General features: G+C 35.8%; 2 long non-coding RNA genes across 3 annotated transcripts in view; one reads left to right on the top strand and one right to left on the bottom strand.

Moving 5' to 3' along the window:
* Nucleotides 1-12,458, bottom strand: part of LOC129532410 (uncharacterized) — a 303,649-nt gene extending 291,191 nt beyond the window's left edge. The window contains exon 1 of the long non-coding RNA XR_008678149.2: nt 12,127-12,458. This is a non-coding gene — a long non-coding RNA (uncharacterized lncRNA). The remainder of the gene's footprint in view (nt 1-12,126) is intronic.
* LOC129532409 (uncharacterized) overlaps nt 12,446-14,007 on the top strand; it is a 267,623-nt gene continuing 266,061 nt past the window's right edge. The window contains exon 1 of one of the 2 annotated variants that reach the window (XR_010132880.1): nt 12,446-13,195. This is a non-coding gene — a long non-coding RNA (uncharacterized lncRNA). The remainder of the gene's footprint in view (nt 13,196-14,007) is intronic. The other variant, XR_008678147.2, reaches the window with a different exon arrangement.

Here is a 14,007-nt window from a genome sequence, read left to right as displayed (position 1 = left end):
TAATAAATATTCATTTATTTGATAATGCATCTGTTATGAGTTGAATTGTGTTCCCTCAAAAATTCATATGTTGAAGTCCTAACCCCAAGTACCTCAGAATGTGTCCTTACTTGGAATCAAGTTGTTGAAGGTTTAATTAGTTAAGTTTAGATGAGGTCATACTGGAAGAGGGTGGGCCCTTAATTCAATATGACTGATGTTCTCATAAAAAGATGAAACTTGGACACAGACACAGACACAGGGAGAATGTAAAGATGAAGTCAAAGATTAGGGTAATGCTTCTACAAGACAAGGAATGCCAAATATTGCCAGAAAACCATCAAAAACTAGGCGAGAGGCATGGAACAGATTCTTCCTCACAGCCCATAAAATAAATCAGTGCTACCAACACCTTGATTTTCGACTTCTGGCCTCTAGAACTGTGAAATAATAAATAGCTGTTGTTTAAACCTCCTAATTAGTAACACGTTGTTACGGCAGCCCTACAATCTATTCAGCATTTTACATGAAATGAGTTATTTGTAAATAAATAGAATAATCACCAAGGAAAAAGATTGCTGCTTTTGTAAAACTTTGTTTCAAAGGACACTATGAAGAAAATGAAAAGACAACCAAATGAAAGAACATATTTTCAAATCGTATATATGATAAAAGATTTGTATCTAGAAACTCAACAAATAAAAGACAAATAACCCAATTAAAAAAATGGCAATGGATCCAAATACGCATTTCTTCCAGGGAGATATACAAAGAGCCAATAAGTATGGGAAAAAATATTCAATATCATTAACCCACAGGAAAATGTGACTATAACCATAGTGAGATACTGCCTCACACCCGCTAAGATGACTAGAATTAAAAATGACAACTGTAACAAGGAGAGTATATGAAGAAATCAGAACACATGTACACCGTTGGTGGAAATGAAAAACAGTGTAGCCAAACAGTGTGGCAGTTACTCAAATGATTAAACACAGAGTTACTGTATGTTTTTGAGGATGCACCAAATACAAATGAAAACATATGTCCAAACAAAAATGTGTGTTCATGGATGTTTCTAGAAGTATTATTTATAATAACCAAAATGTATAAACAACCCCAAAACTCATCAATTGATAAATGAAGAAATGTAATGGGATATATCCATAAAATGGAAACTTATCCAACCATAAAAAAGAATTTAAGTACTGATATACTCTATAACATGGATGGAACTTGAAAACATTATGCCAATCAAAATAAGTCAATTACAAAGAAACACGTATTAGCTTACTTATAAGCAATGTCCAGAATAGACAAATATATAGGGGGAGAAAGCAGAGTGGAGGTTGCTTAGGCTTTGGGGAGTGGAGTATATGGGGGTGATAGCTAAAGGGTACATACAATGTTTCTATTGAGATAATACAAAATAGACTGTAATGACCGTTGCACTTACTTTAAATATCTGACAAAGGGCTAATATCCAGAATCTATAACGAACTCAAACAAATTTACAAGAAAAAAACAAACAGCCCCATCAAAAAGTGGGCAAAGGATATGAACAGACACTTCTCAAAAGAAGACATTTATGCAGCCAAAAAACACATGAAAAAATGCTCATCATCACTGGCCATCAGAAAAATGCAAATCAAAACCACAATGAGATACCATCTCACACCAGTTAGAATGGCGATCATTAAAAAGTCAGGAAACAACAGGTGCTGGAGAGGATGTGGAAAAATAGGAACACTTTTACACTGTTGGTGGGACTATAAACTAGTTCAACCATTGTGGAAGGCAGTGTGGCAATTCCTCAGGGATCTTGAACTAGAAATACCATTTGACCCAGCCATCCCATTACTGGGTATATACCCAAAGGATTATAAAGCATGCTGCTATAAAAACACATGCACACGTATGTTTATTGTGGCACTATTCACAATAGCAAAGACTTGGAACCAACCCAAATGTCCATCAATGATAGACTGGATTAAGAAAATGTGGCACACATACACCATGGAATACTATGCAGCCATAAAAAATGATGAGTTCATGTCCTTTGTAGGGACATGGATGAAGCTGGAAACTATCATTCTCAGCAAACTATCGCAAGGACAAAAAACCAAACACGACATGTTCTCACTCATAGGTGGGAATTGAACAATGAGAACACATGGACACAGGAAGGGGAACATCACACATGGGGGCCTGTTGTGGGGTGGGGCGAGGGGGGAGGGATAGCATTAGGAGATATAGCTAATGTTAAATGACGAGTTAATGGGTGCAGCACACCAACATGGCACATGTATACATATGTAACAAACCTGCACGTTGTGCACATGTACCCTAAAACTTAAAAGTACAATAATAATAAAATTAAAATAAATAAATAAAAATAAAAATTAAACCACATAGTTATAGTAACAAAAAGTTATTTTAAAAGGAAATACTCAAATACATTAGTTTTCCCATTTACCTGATTAATGGTGTCAGTTAAACCTCACCTATTTATCTGGCTTTTTTTCTCTGAATTTCTCCCATTTTGCTCAGTTTATATTGCCAATTCAATTTAGGGTTTCAATTAGGGTTAATATAAAACTTTTGTGTAATAGACAAACGCAAGGTTGTAGTGAGCATTTATGGAGTACATGATTCCTAAATGCTATACATGTACATGTAATTTTTTTATTTTTAAATTTTATTTTAGGTTTAGGGGTACATGTGCAGGATTGTTATATAAGTAAACTGTGTACTGTGGGGATGGTGTACACATTATTTATTCAATCAGGTAATAAGCATAGTACCTGATAGGTATATGTATTTTTTGATCTTCTCCCTCCTCCCACCCTTCACCTTCAAGTAGCTCCTGGTGTCTGTTGTTCTGCTGTTTGTGTCCATGTGTTCTCGTTGTTCAGCTGCCATTTATAAGTGAGAATATATGGTATTTGCTTTGCTGTTCCTGTGTTAGTTTGCTTCAAATAATGGGCTCCATCTCCATCCATGATGCTGCAAAAAACACAATCTTTTTCTTTTATGGCTGTGTAGTATTCCATGCTATGTAGGTACCACACCTTCTTTATCCACTCTACCATTAATACACACTTAGGTTGGTCCCATGTCTTTCCTATTGTGCATAGTGCTGCAATATACATGTGCATGTCTTTATCATAGAATGAATTATATTCCTTTGGGTATATACCCAATAATGAGATTGCTGAGTCAAATGTTAATTCTCTTTTACCTTCTCTGAGAAACTGCCATATTGCTTTTTATAATGGCTGAAGTAATTTACACTTCCACCAGCAGTGTAAAAGTGTTCTCTTTTCACCACAACCTCGCCAGCGTCTGTTATTTTTTGACTTTTTAATAATGGCCATTCTAACTGGTGTGAGCCAGTGAACTTGTACTAATATACTAAATCTTCACAACCATGCTTCATGGCATAAGGTGTTATAGTCAATTTTTTTTTTTTTTTTTTTGTAGAGAAGGAAACTGAAGCCAAGGGCACTAACTTCTTGTTTAATGTCATTCACCAAATAAGTGGTGAAATTGGGATATGAACCAAAGTATTCTGGTTTCAGAACACTTGAGATTAATCACTATGCATAACTTCCTTTCAACTTGAACTCACAGAATGCAATAGCTTTGCTATAAACATGAGCAATGAATAACTTTCCATTTCAGAACATAAAAAGAAAAGCAATTCTCATTCATTAATAACAAATTAAACTTCCAAGACTTAATCAATATTAACAGATATACTCATATATATAGAATATATATGAATATATATTCAACTCTAATTAAATATATATGAATACATACTTATATACATTCATATATATTCAGATTGCATAAAATAATCTAAGAAAAGGTAGTGAAAGGCCTAGATGGAAACTAAACCAACTAAACAAAAATATAGGATTCAAGATATTCATAATCTTGGATGAAAGAGTTAATACTAAATAGTGTAATTTCCTCTAAGTGAATTTTATATATTATGTTGAACTAATAAATTGCTATTTTGATACGTCTTATAAAAGGAGAAATATTAGCAATTTCAGATGGTTTTATATAGACATATAGAATATATATAGCGACATATAGAATATACATGAATATATATTTATTTAATTCTGATTAAATATATATTCGTATATATTCTATATATATTCAGATTGAATAAATATATATTGAACATATATACATATATATATATAGAGAGAGAGGGAGAACCATCTGAAATTTAAAAATAGTTTTAGGATTTTTAAATTGATTAAGGAAAGCATATTTTCCAGATGACCCACAAGAGAAAATATACAGAAAAAGAAACAAGAAAAATTGGTGAAAAAAGTTTAAAAATTATGAAATAGGACTTAACTATATAGCAAACATTTTATAAAGCTTTAACTATGAGAACCAAGTGGTTTTGGTAGAAGAATACAGCAGTTGATATACAGAAAAAAAAGAAAGAATCAAAAAAGAAACCAATTTTTATATAGTAATTTAGAATATGAAGAAAATGGCATTTCAAACTTGCATAGAAATTAGTTAAGAGAAATTATGTTGTGAAAATTGGAAAAATAAGTTAGAATTCACAAAAAATGTTTTTGTTTAAAAAGCATATATGAATTGAAAATTTGATTAAAGGGTCTGAATGTAAAAGTCAATGCTGTAAAAGAACTAAAAGACAATATTGGATAATATTATTATTAACATAGTGACTTAAGTAAGACACAAAACTGGGAGTTGCTAAAGAAACATTATTAGAACTCTTAGTTTTCAAACTGGTACAAAAATAAAACCATAAGCAGTTGATTGAGAGAAAATACATTATAGTGGTGAATAGGCTGACTTATTCACAAATACTCATTTTCCCATTTTTGTGACTCTTGTCATGACTTGGGGCATGGCCAGGCGACCTGCTTTGATAAGTAGTGTTTGAAAAGATTTAATGCATATGCTTTTCAAGTAGGGATTTTAAATGCACTTATGTGATCACACTTCTCTTGCACTTTTGCCACTAGCAGGAGAAAACTTTCCCAGGTAGCTAATGGTTTCTAGACTGAGGCATGAGGATGATTCCAAAATCTGATCTCCAGACTAGAGTCCAGCTCATTTACGACCAACAAAAATTTATCAAACCCAGGCAACTTGCAGACCTATAATCAAGAAAAGGTAATGGCTGTTTTTGTAAGCCACAGAAATTCAGGGCTTGTTTACTTTTTTTTTTTATTACAATAGAAACCTGTTACAATATGTATGTACAAAATATTTAAAATAATATACACAACACATATGTACAAAGTATTTAAAATAATATATACAACAAAGCTCCTACAAACCAACAGAAAAAACTAACTGTACAAAAAACCTGGCTAAATATAAATAAAATATTACATTTTTCTGTAATATATGAATATGTTAATGTTACCCCATTTGTTTAATGCTTTGGCAAATTTTATAAAAATAAATGTGCAAATTGGGCAGAAATGGGTATTCTAAAACAGTGTTGTGAAATGTTAAATTACATGAACTTTTGAGAATGTAAATTAGCATATGCTATCAAAGTATCAAATATACATATTATTTGACCCAGCAATTTACTCCCAGGAATTAAGAGCTCAGGAATATATGCATTTATATCCAAATATATACTTAAAAATATCCTTTGCAATGCTGTCTTTACTAAGGCAAAAAGAGGAAGGGAAAGGTTTATACACAGAATGAGATATGAGGTAGACCTTCGAGGAATTGCGTGGAATTAGAGATATTATGTCATTTCCAGGTGTGGTGGCTCATGCCTGTAATCCCAGCACTTTGGGAGGCCAAGGTGGGTGAACCACCTGAGGTCAGGAGTTCGAGATCAGCCTGACCAACACGGTGAAACCCCGTCTCTACTAAAAATACAAAAATTAGCCATGCATTGTGGCATACGACTGTAGTCCCAGCTACTCGGGAGGCTGAGACAGGAGAATTGCTTGAACCCGGGAAGCGGAGGTGGCAGTGAGCCGAGCTTGTGCTACTGCACTCCAGCCTGGGCGACAGAGCGAGATTCTGTCTCAAAAAAAAAAAAAGATATTATTTTGTGAGAAAAGAATTACATAACAATATATCTACTATGACTTATCTACTATGATTTCTGTTAAGAAGGAACTATATGAATATAAAATGTTAGAGAAAAGTTAGGAAGTTATATTAAAAACATTTAACAGTGTTTACCTGAGAGAAGTGAAGGAAAGTAGAGGATATGGAATATTGAAATAGAAGTCATAAATTTGTACTCTATATTTTTGGGGTGATTTTTTGTCTTTCTGAAAACATAAAAGAAATATTAAAAATTTAAGTTATTAAAAATGTAAGTTAGAAAAAAGTAAAAATAGGAGGGAATATTCTCCTCCTTATTCCTAAATAGGAAGATCATTACTTCCTAGACTCATTAAAGTGATAGTTAACATATTGATTTCATGACAGCATTAGAATGAAAATATTGAAACTTATTAGAAGCCGGCAAATTATAATTCATGTGGGATTTATTAAACATATTTAAAGCTGAACAATTCCAAATATAGAAGTCATCAATCTGAAGAGTAAGACTGTAGATCATTTGTTTAAGGAAATCAGTCATGATATTACAAAGACAATCTAAGCAGCATTTGGAAATTTCATTCCTGAAAGTTCTATGGGTAGCTCTGGACTAAAGAGTCATTATAAAAATAGTCTTTTTGGTAATCCTGTCACTTGATTGACTGTAAAATTGATAACACAATGGTGGATATATCTTCTTAAATGCCACCTGTTTTTTGGTTTTCAAGAAAGAGGCTAGAAAATAGAAATCCAGTACAATTTTCTGGTTTGTTTTGTACAACACTACTATGAAATTTCTCTACAATGTGGAAGTTACATTAAAACATTGCAGGTATTTTTTTTCTCACATTAAATATTCAAATTTACTGTGGATTCCCTCACAGTTTTCAAATATTATTTTTTGACATCATTTTTCATAATGTGCTCCTGATCATAAAATCTTGGTACTCCTATTAATGTCTCAGGAAGCTGCTAAATTGTGCCTTAATTTATGCTTTCTGGAAAACAAAGTATCTTATATTATACTCATGGTATTTAATGTCTATATTTCAAGATTATACTGGTTTTTATGAATCATGTTTTATATCGTGAATAGTTCATATATGGTTACTCTTCATTAAAGTTCATAATTTAAATTTATTTTTCAAAGATGTGAAACATCTGTGATTCAAAATACAATGATTGTTCTTGTGGCTTTATGCCTTGATTTCAAGATTCATAGATTTTATGGCTCTATTTCCTCTGAGTGTCTGTATAATAGCTCCGTCTGTATTAAGATGTATTTAAAAGAGGATATACTCACAAAAACAGGATGAGTAAATTTTTGTTTCTTTTTTTTTTTTTTTTTTTTTGAGACTGAGTCCAGCTCTGTCGCCAGGCTGGAGTGCAGTGGCACGATCTTGGCTCACTGCAACCTCTGCCTCCCAGGTTCAAGCGATTCTCCCGCCTCAGCCTCCCAAGTGGCTGGCACTACAGGTGCACACCACCACGACCAGCTAATTTTTATACTTTTAGTACAGACGGGTTACTGTTGGCCAGGATAGTCTTGATCTCTTGACCTCATGATCTGCCCACCTCGGCCCCCCAAAGTGCTGGGATTACAGGTGTGAGCCATCATGCCCGGACAGAATGAGTAAATTTTTTAACCCATCCTTTTCATTTTGACAATATATCATCTCTGAAAATTCTTTGGAAGATTACACAATTGCTTTTGTGTTTTGAAGGAAATATTTGAACTATGGAATATGTATAATTTTTTCTTATAGTTTGTGACACACTATGTGTTAATTTTTGGGCAAATATTATTTCTCAAGATCAATACTGAGTCTTTCTGAGACAGAAATGCAGAGACTTTTACCAAGCTGTGTAAGTTATCAATTATTCACACCTCATTATTCCACTGGTATTCTTCTAACATAGAACATTTAACACTAATTCTCAGAGACTATTTCTTATAAGTATATCTGTAAAATATCAATTTAATCCCTTCTAATAAATTTTATATTTCCAGATTACAATTGAATATGTTTTTTGTTTGTTTGTTTGTTTTGAGACAGAGTCTCACTCTGTCAGACAGGCTGGAGTGCAGTGGCACCATCTTGGCTCACTGCAACCTCCGCCTCCAGGGCTCAAGCAATTGTCCTGCCTCAGGCTCCCAAGTAGCTGGGATTATAGGCCTGTGCCACCACAACCGGCTAATTTTTGTATTTTTAGTAGAGACGGGGTTTCACCATGTTGGCCGGGTTGGTCTCGAACTCCTGACCTCAGGTAATCCACCCACCTCAGCCTCCAAAAGTACTGGGATTACAGACGTGAGCCATCATGCCTGGCCTGAATAATATGTGTTTTTTAATACTACTTTTAAAATATGACTTATAATTATGCCTGGAATATAATTCATATAAAGATAATTTTGACTTTCTTGGTCCCTGGTTTATATGAATGGAGAGATTAATTTAAATAAAGTAAGTTGATATTGCTTTCAAATCTGTAATCTTGAGGAAGTAACTTTCTCTATGTGAACCGCATCATCTATAAATGAATGAAATGAGCTAGGGAACATATACAATTGGACCAGATTTGGTTACCCTATGAATACTAATAGCAGTTAAAATATTATTCAAGAATTTCATTTCCACCTAAAAAACAATATGGCTAAGTAACAAAAGAGTTACAGTGATCAATGTCTAAAATATTTTTATTTTATAACATTTTATGTTGTCTTAATTTCTATTGTAATTGTATAATGTGCTGTATTAGGCAGGGTTCTCCTGAAAAACAGAAGCAATGTAATATAATCAAATATGCAGGTATTTGATTATCACTTGAAAACCACTCTTTAGTGAACAGGCAACCTACAGAATGGGAGAAAATTTTTGCAATCTACTCATCTGACAAAGGGCTAATATCCAGAATCTACAATGAGCTCAAACAAATGTACAAGAAAAAAACAAACAGCCCCATCAAAAAGTGGGCAAAGGATATGAACAGACACTTCTCAAAAGAAGACATTTATGCAGCCAAAAGACACATGAAAAAATGCTCATCATCACTGGCCATCAGAGAAATGCAAATCAAAATCACAATGATATACCATCTCACACCAGTTACAATGGCAATCATTAAAAAGTCAAGAAACAACAGGTGCTGGAGAGGATGTGGAGAAATAGGAACACTTTTACACTGTTGGTGGGACTATAAACTAGTTCAACCACTGTGGAAGTTGGTGTGGTGATTCCTCAGGGATCTTGAACTAGAAATACCATTTGACCCAGCCATCCCATTACTGGGTATATACCCAAAGGATTATAAATCATGCTGCTATAAAGACACATGCACACATATGTTTATTGTGGCACTATTCACAATAGCAAAGACTTGGAACCAACCCAAATGTCCATCAATGATAGACTGGATAAAGAAAATGTGGCACATATACACCATGAAATACTATGCAGCCATAAAAAATGATGAGTTCATGTTCTTTGTAGGGACATGGATGAAGCTGGAAACCATCATTCTCAGCAAACTATCGCTTAAGGACAAAAAACCAAACACGACATGTTCTCACTCATAGGTGGGAATTGAACAATGAGAACACATGGAACAGGAAGGGGAACATCACACACGGGGGCCTGTTGTGGGGTGGGTGGAGGGAGGAGGGATAGCATTAGGAGATTACCTAATGTTAAATGATGAGTTGATGGGTGTAGCACACCAACATGACACATGTATACATATGTAACTAACTTGCACATTGTGCACATGTACCCTAAAACTTAAAGTATAATAATAATAAAAAAAAGAAAACCACTCTTCAAATATTCAAGTATTGACAAATGACAGAAATAATCTGAGCTTTGGTTAGAAATATGTATATGCTTAGGCATGTATATATTTATTTAGTAAATTAATTGAAAGTTCATAGTATATAAAACTTAGAGAGTGGCAAAAATACAGAAAGAGTCTGAAAAGTGTGAAATATCGAAAAAATGTGAAATAAATCCTAGATTCAAGGATGAAAGTTTTATGGGAAAACGTAACTCTTTGATAATGTGTTTACACATAAAACATTGATTTAAAATGAAAGAAAAATTTGGAGGCTTAATCAAATGGAAATACTCTATGCAAAAAATCAGCAGGCTATAACTGAAATGTAAGAATAAAACACAAAATGAAGTTTAATACTGAGCATTATATCCCTTTGCCTAATGCACATACAAATTTTTCACGTTTAAAATAACGCTTTTAGAAATTTATTTATGTATTTATTTTTTTGAGACAGAGTCTCGCTCTGTTGCCCAGGCTGGAGTGCAGTGGCGTGATCTCGGCTCACTGCAAACTCTGCCTCCTAGGTTCAAGCAATTCCCTGCCTCAGCCTCCTGAGTAGCTGGGACTACAGGCACCCGCCACCACGCCCAGCTAATTTTTGTATTTTTAGTAAAGACAGGGTTTCACCATCTTGGCCAGGCTGGTCTTGTACTCCTGACCTCATGATCCACCCACCTCAGCCTCCCAAAGTGCTGGGATTACAGGCGTGAGCCACCGCACCCGGCCTAAATTAAGGCTTTTAAAATGTATTTAATCACTTTAATAATCATTACTGGGTCATAGGGACAAATACGATGACTAATTCTTACTGAATTTTCAAAAAGTTGTTTGTAGTTATTGGTAGCAACATGTTGTTGCCCTCTCAATAATTATTCATTCTATTATTAAGGAATATATCTATACACATATGAGGGTATACTGTATTTACACATACATATATGGACATATCTATATAATTTCATAAAAACTTAGTGATGCTTATCAAGTTGAGTAAGAAACATTTGTCAAATTCTAGGTATAATGCATTTTAATATTATACTTTAGGTAACATAAATAAGTTGTTTTATGCTAATTTGGCAAAGAGACAACAGAAGATAGAAAATAAACAAAGCTTAAACAAAACAGTTTACTTTGTGACAAGGTAGTTATAGAAACACTACTATCTATGCCAACTCATATTCTATTCAATCTAAAATTGGTATAGCCAAAGGGATTATATGTATTTATAAATGGAGGTAAGGAATGTGAAGAAGCATTTATTGGGCACTGAAACATACTAAGTGCTTTACTTATTTATTTTAATTTTAACTTCAGTTCAACACAAATGACGGAAATTGTATTCATTTTAGAGTTCAGGAAAACTGGTCTCAGATCCATTAACTACACTACCAAAGGCCATGTAACTACTTAAAAATTGTAGAAGGTAGTGAGTGAACACAGATCTCTCTAATTCCTAATGTGATTCTCAGTGTGGTATGGTTCTGAAGCTGATATTGAATTTAGATAGGGTTTTAAATAAATCTCAGACAATTACTCAAAACTAGGAAAAATATTTAGAGAATCTCTGGAGAGAGACAGCCTTAACTTTAGACACATTGGAGCAAATTGCTTGAAATTGAAAACAAAAATTGAATGAGGGAGAGTATAAACATCAGTTGCTTTCTAGCCTCATCAAAGGTGATCCCTCATTTGTGATCTCTATATTAATAATACCTGAAATCGGCAGCAACACTGTTTTCAAATGTTCACTACTGGACACAGGATTGAATCTCACTTCTCAACTATCTTGAAATCAGGGGCAGCAGAGTGACTTCCTGGAGCCAGTGAAATGTGACTTAACATGTCACGTATCATTTTTAAGTGAAACGTAAGAACTAGTGAGCATTTCCTCATGCTGGGCACCCACACCCCTCCCCACCAGAAGTCTGATGGGTGGAGCTGTATGCTATGAGATACACCAGATGTCCTGTGGCTACAAGAAGCTTTCCCAGGCTGCAGCCACTGTGGCCTCCAGAGCACGGCGGTTCATACTGGGTAATAGCTTCTTGCGATATGCCATTACTTTCTGCAGGAACAAATATCAATGCACTAAAATCCTCCAGCCTGCTAAAAATGGACTGTGTCCAATGACAAACAGAAGAGAACACTTTGCACTGCTTTAATAGAGACTGTAATATTGTTATTTTATAGAGTTTTAAACAAAACAAATTTTTGTTTTCTAATACTCACAGTACTGACTCGGGATGAGAGAAGGAAAGCGCTGGGTAGAGAAGGGCAGGTCCGTGGCTAGGGCTTCACCTCAGGTCCTGTGCACACGGATATAGGTGAGGACAAGCGCTCCTGTTTTCATGCCTAAGTTTGCATTTTCCAAGACCACCTGGCCTGCCACGTCCCCTATCCTGTGCCTGTAAAAACCCCAAGACAGGCAGGCAGGCACAGAAGTGGCTGGACGTCGAGAGGAACACATTGGCGGAAGAACACACAAGCAGCTGTACGGCACGCACGTTGAGAGGAGCGCACGTTGAGAGGAGCGCACGTTGAGAGGAGCGCACGTTGAGAGGAGCGCACGTTGAGAGGAGCGCACGTTGAGAGGAGCGCACGTTGAGAGGAGCGCACGTTGAGAGGAGCGCACGTTGAGAGGAGCGCACGTTGAGAGGAGCGCACGTTGAGAGGAGCGCACGTTGAGAGGAGCGCACCGGAGAAAGAACACACAAGCTGCTGGACAGTGAGAGGAACACACTGGCGGAAGAGCACACAGGGAGCTGGATGTCGCGGGGAGCGGAAGAGCACAGCGACAGGCACTGGTGTCGACCAGAGGAACGACGTGGAGTTTGGCCTGGGAGGTCAGAGAAGAATTTGGCTGCTGGGCAGCCCCACTATAGGGGAAAACTACTTTCCCACTCCATTCCCCTTCTGATCTCCCCATCCACCTCGCTGAGAGCTACCACAACTCAATAAAAAACCTCGCACTCGATCGCCAAGCCCACATGTGATCCAATTTTTCCCGTGCACTAAAGCAAGAACCTGGGATACACAAAGCCGTCTGTCCTTGTGATAAGGCAGAGGGTATAATTGAGCTGATTAACACAAGCCACCTGCGGACAGCTAAGCTGAAAAAGCATCCTGTAACACACGCCTACGGGGGCCTCAGGAGGTGTAAACATTCACCCCGAGAGGCTGCATGGGTCCGCGCCCATGGTCCCCATGACTTGCCTGTTTGCCTGCTCTGGCTAAGGGTCTTGACCAGTGGGGCACTGAAGAAGCGAGCCACACCCCCATCGTACGCCCTGCGAGGAGGGTAAGAGAACTTTTTCTGTTTTACCACCAAGACCAGTAGCTTTACTTCGTTGAATTCAAATATGAACCAAATTGTGTTTCGTTTGGGGAATAGCTAAGGATTGGGTATTGTCAGTTCCTTCTTCTTCTAGAATTGATTTGTTGTTGTTGTTGAGACACTTATACCTCCCTGTATATAAATTGTTTTTAATCTTGTCTTACCAGTTCATCAGACATTATCATATAACTTTGAATCCCAATAATTAACATGGCCTATATATTTCTCAGGAGCTACCTAATTTCCCATGTAAATAAGTTGTTGCTAGGTCTGTTCTACCAGATATTCAGAAATTTACAGAAAAGTGAAAACATTTGCATTAGATTCACACCACATACATGTTTCTGTTATGGCTGACACTCATTTTTTTCCAGACCTGTATTATCTTCAGTGGGTACTGTTTCACCAGCTCCGTATCTAGTTTTCTTGTTGCTAACCTCTCTATTCTGTTCTTTGCTGTTTATCATCCACAGGATAAAAACCAACTATCACAATATTTAAGTTACTTTTCAGCCTTTCTTCCCACAGCACCCCAAAACCAATTATCTGTTTCTTAAAAATTATAAGTCCTATGACATGGCTTGCAACACAGATTCTTTCTCCTATTCTCAGTGTGAACCTCAATGTTTTATGTGCTGTTCTCCTACATATCCTCCAATCTCTAATTTCAAATATAACTTTCTCTTTAAAAATCCTTAGTGCTCCCAGGCAGCATTAATCACTTCTTATGCTGTGCTTCATTACATTCACCATACATAATATGATTATTATTATTT

Source organism: Gorilla gorilla, chromosome 2, assembly GCF_029281585.2.
Source record: "Gorilla gorilla gorilla isolate KB3781 chromosome 2, NHGRI_mGorGor1-v2.1_pri, whole genome shotgun sequence".
Taxonomy (NCBI): Eukaryota; Metazoa; Chordata; class Mammalia; order Primates; family Hominidae; genus Gorilla; species Gorilla gorilla.
The sequence above is the reverse complement of the archived record's forward strand: the minus strand, read 5'-3'. Positions and strand labels throughout refer to the sequence as shown.